This window comes from Alosa alosa, chromosome 4 (genome assembly GCF_017589495.1).
Source record: "Alosa alosa isolate M-15738 ecotype Scorff River chromosome 4, AALO_Geno_1.1, whole genome shotgun sequence".
Lineage (NCBI taxonomy): Eukaryota > Metazoa > Chordata > Actinopteri > Clupeiformes > Clupeidae > Alosa > Alosa alosa.
This window is the reverse complement of record NC_063192.1, coordinates 33,834,596-33,839,595: the sequence shown is the minus strand read 5'-3', so window position 1 is coordinate 33,839,595 and position 5,000 is coordinate 33,834,596. Positions and strand designations below refer to the sequence as shown.

The following is a 5,000-nucleotide window of genomic DNA, read 5'->3' as shown; positions in this document are numbered from 1 at the left end:
CTAGCCAATCAGCTGTCACTTAGCCAACTCACTATCACCACTAGCCAATCAGCTAAGCTGACACTCAGCCAGCTCACTAACACCACTACCCAACCAGCTGCCAGCTCACTAACACCCCTAGCCAATCAGCTGACACTCTGCCAGCTCACTAACACCACTAGCCAATCAGCTGTCCCTCAGCCAGCTCACTAATACCATTAGCCAATCAGCTTCCAGCTCATTAACACCACTAGCCAATCAGCTGACACTTTGCCAGCTCACTAATACCACTAGCCAATCAGCTGACACTCTGCCAGCTCACTAACACCACTAGCCAATCAGCTGACACTTTGCCAGCTCAATACCACTAGCCAATCAGCTGACACTCTGCCAGCTCACTAACACCACTAGCCAATCAGCGGACACTTTGCCAGCTCACTAATACCACTAGCAGGGCTCTACACTAACATTTCTTTTCAGGAGCACTTGTGCTCCCAAGTTAAAAAATTTAGGAGCACAGACAAAAATTTGGGCGCACAGTCAGTTAAGTCACATTAAGGATGACTGACAACATTTAGGCTACAGGAAACAGGATTTTAAAGATCAGTGCCTACTTTATTTTCAGTCTGTTTCATTTTCCTACATTTTGTTAATGTAAAATAATATAATACATTGCCATATTTGCATTTAGCCTGTACATCAAGTATCCTGCCAAATGTAGGCTAATTTATTTATTTGTGAATCCATCTATAGCTAAACCAAATATGCCCATGGTGACCTATCTGACTGCATACTGCCTAATACTACTACTAAAACAGTCCATTTTCTCTTCCACAAAACCCAACATAGGCTAATCAAGGATATATGTTTTATACTTTTAGTTTTTATTTGAAATATCTGCATTGATAGGGGCAGTAGGCAAGCGTTAGGCCTACTTTCGTTTTGCACTTCAGCTTGTATTCGGTGTAAACAAACAAGCATCGTGGAAGCCTGGAGTTGTCAGTAGCGTTCTACCTTTGAATAAAATGGGAGTATTAATGGAGGTTACTTTTTGTGCGGTTCGCTACAGCTATATTTTGATTATTGCAGCCAATACGTCAACTGGGCTGAAAGGCATGTTAGGTTACCTTTCCTTCTCTCACTGCATTCTCAGAATCTCATCCTGTTCCTCCGATATCCGATGAATTGATTGGATAGAAGAACTAATTTCTTCAATCTTTGCATCTTGGCTGGCTAGTCTAACTTTCCGCTTTTTTCTGCGGCTCTTTGATTTGATAGAAGCGACTACCAGCTAAACTGCTAACGTTGATGGGAGGTGTAGTTTTATGCTGCATAGCGACGTGATTCTATGGTTTGCACTAGTAATGTTTCTCGATGTTGCGGTGTATTTTGCAGACAAACATTGACATGGTTAGAAGTCATTCGCACGCAGTGCCCTAAATATTTTTGCACTCGCGACGGCATCATTTTTACTTTCGCGTAATGCGAGTGAAATGGAAACACTGTAGAGCCCTGACTAGCCAATCAGCTGACACTCTACCAGCTCACTAACACCACTAGCCAATCAGCTGTCACTCAGCCAGCTCACTAACACTGACCACAATCACCCTCTGCATTAAAGTGTTCCATTTAAACTCCATCATTCTGTGGTATATTGGCTACTTAAGTTTGACCCTCTGTGGATACCGTAATGCCCCTTGTTGGGATTACATGCTTTTCTACTATGCAGATTCCTGGGTTCGAAAATACAGTAACACACACGTTAACTATGGTCTCCGTGTCTTCCTTAAAATATACACTAATGTGTCCCAACTAGCTTGAGGATATACTACACATTCCAATTCCCCAGTGCCCTAGCTAACAAACCTTTACCACCAAAAACACCGAAACACACAACACTCTTACAGTTTTTCTCAGTCGCTTTGGTGCTTTTCTCACATCACTATTAACATTTGCACAGAAGTTAGTGCAATTCTCAAAACAATTAGTGCAAACTGCAAAACCCAGTGGATGACCTGCAAAAAGCGCCACTTGCTCAAAATGGATAGTCCATTCCTCAAAAGCAGGTATTCATGTCAATGAAACTGTCAGTGTCATCAAAATGAGAAGTCTTGACACCATCGTTTATGAACAAGATAGTCAAATGGCTTTGTCATGTTTTCATTATGACAGTTCTTAATTAGTTAATAGTTATGAGAATTTTCATTCTGATCTGAAAAAAGCACCAAAGCAACTGAGAAAAACTGTAATACTAGCATGATACAGGAAACAATACTCTTATTCACCTTATTCCCCACGCAAACAGAGAGGGCGGCATCTTTACCCACTTTGTGCTCAAACTTCCCATTGAGCAGTACATCCATTGCAATACATTAATATAACATGACATGGGAAACAATACTCATACACTAGCATGACATGAGAAACAATACTCTTATACTGGCACGACATGAGAAACAGATAGATAGATAGATAGATAGATAGATAGATAGATAGATAGATAGATAGATACTTTATTGATCACCAAGGGGAATAATACTGTTAGACTGGCATGACATGGGAAACAGTGCCTAGACACACAGGCGTTTGGGTAGATCCATATAGATGATGTCAAGGGTTTTACAGTATAACAGTGTGCACCTCTGTTCATTTTCGTTACAATTGCATGTAGTACTGCTAACCTAAAATTCACTGACAATATTTTTGTTGCGTGATGGGAATAGTATTTTGAAAAGGTGTCAAATGTTTTTTTGACATGAATTGAATAAACTGACATATGGTCTGCTACTTAGAGTAATATGTTTGTGTGGAAACTCGAATTTGAAACATGGTCCGCACGCAAAAAGTCTATACTGTTGATTACTGTTAAAGACTGCATTTGGCCTGTTGATTACGGTTAAAGACTGCATTTGGCCTACTGTTGATTACTTTTAAAGATTGCATTTGGCCTGTTGATTACTGTTAAAGACTGCATTTGGCCTGTTGATTACGGTTAAAGACTGCATTTGGCCTGTTGATTACTGTTAAAGACTGCATTTGGCCAGTTTATTACTGTTAAAGACTGCATTTGGCCTGTTGATTACTATTAAAGACTGCATTTGGCCTGTTGATTACGGTTAAAGACTGCATTTGGCCTACTGTTGATTACTTTTAAAGATTGCATTTGGCCTGTTGATTACTGTTAAAGACTGCATTTGGCCTGTTGATTACGGTTAAAGACTGCATTTGGCCTTTGATTACTGTTAAAGACTGCATTTGGCCTGTTGATTACTGTTAAAGACTGCATTTGGCCAGTTTATTATTATTAAAGACTGCATTTGGCCTGTTGATTACTGTTAAAGACTGCATTTGGCCTGTTGATTACTGTTAAAGACTGCATTTGGCCAGTTTATTATTATGAAAGACTGCATTTGGCCTGTTGATTACTGTTAAAGACTGCATTTGGCCTGTTGATTACTGTTAAAGACTGCATTTGGTCAGTTTATTATTATTAAAGACTGCATTTGGCCAGTTTATTTTTATTAAAGACTGCATTTGGCCTGTTGATTACTGTTAAAGACTGCATTTGGCCTGTTGATTACTGTTAAAGACTGCATTTGGCCAGTTTATTATTATTAAAGACTGCATTTGGCCAGTTTATTTTTATTAAAGACTGCATTTGGCCTGTTGATTACTGTTAAAGACTGCATTTGGCCTGTTGATTACTGTTAAAGACTGCATTTGGCCTGTTGATTACTGTTAAAGACTGCATTTGGCCTGTTGATTACTGTTAAAGACTGCATTTGGCCAGTTTATTATTATTAAAGACTGCATTTGGCCTGTTGATTACTGTTAAAGACTGCATTTGGCCAGTTGATTACTGTTAAAGACTGCATTTGGCCTATGCATCTGTGTTGAACCAAACAGAAAATAAAACATGAAGAATTAGTGAATGATCATCAAATGAACAAGTTGATGAAGAGGGTAAAAAAGAAAAGAAGAAAACAGAAGAAGAACAGAGGAGGAGGAGGAGGAGAAGTGGAGGAGGAGAAGGGGAGGAGGAGAAGTGGAGGAGGAGAAGTGGAGGAGGAGAAGTGGAGGAGGAGGAGGGGAGGAGCAGAGAAGGAAAGGAAGAGAAGGAGGAGGAGGAGAAGTGGAGGAGGAGAAGGGGAGGAGGAGAAGGAGGAGGAGGAGCAGGAGGAGCAGAGAAGGAAAGGAAGAGGAGGAGGAGGAGGAGGAGGAAGGATATAGCATAGAGGAGGAGAGAAGGAGGAGGAGAAGGAGGAGGAGGAGGAGAAGTGAGGAGGAGAAGGGAGGAGGAGGAGCAGGAGGAGCAGAGAAGGAAAGGAAGAGGAGGAGGAGGAGGAGGAGAAGGGGAGGAGGAGAAGTGGAGGAGGAGGAGGAGCAGGAGGAGCAGGAGGGGAGGAGGAGAAGGAGGAGGAGGAGGAGGAGAAGAGGAGGAGGAGAAGGAGGAGGAGGAGGGAGGAGCAGAGAAGGAAAGGAAGAGGAGGAGGAGGAGGAGGAGAAGTGGAGGAGGAGAAGGGGAGGAGCAGAGGAGGAGGAGAAGTGGAGGAGGAGAAGGAGGAGGAGGAGGAGGAGCAGAGAAGGAAAGGAAGAGGAGGAGGAGGAGGAGGAGAAGGGGAGGAGAGAAGGAGGAGGAGAAGGAAAGGGAAGAGGAGGAGGAGGGTGGGAGGAGGAGAAGGGGAGCAGAGTGGGGGAGGAGGGAGGAGGGAGGAGCAGGAGGAAGCAAGGGAGGAGGAGGAGGAGGAGGGGAGGGAGGAGGAGGAGCAGGAGGAGCAGAGAAGGAAAGGAAGAGGAGGAGGAGGAGGAGGAGAAGGGAGGAGGAGGAGGGAGGAGGAGCAGGAGGAGAAGAGGAGGAGAAGGAGGAGGAGGAGGAGAAGAGGAGGAGGAGAAGGGGAGGAGGAGGAGAGGAGGAGGAGGAGAAGGAAGGAAGAGGAGGAGGAGGAGGAGAAGGAGGAGGAGAAGGGGAGGAGGAGGGAGGAGCAGGAGGAGCAGGGGGAGGAGGAGAAGTGGAGGAGGAG

The 5,000-nt window shown here is 43.6% G+C and overlaps 1 protein-coding gene across 1 annotated transcript in view; it reads right to left on the bottom strand.

Annotated features, from left to right (window-relative positions):
• wnt2bb (wingless-type MMTV integration site family, member 2Bb) overlaps positions 1 to 5,000 on the bottom strand; it is a 27,248-nt gene that overhangs the window by 14,569 nt on the left and 7,679 nt on the right. The gene's annotated exons all lie outside the window — the stretch shown is intronic.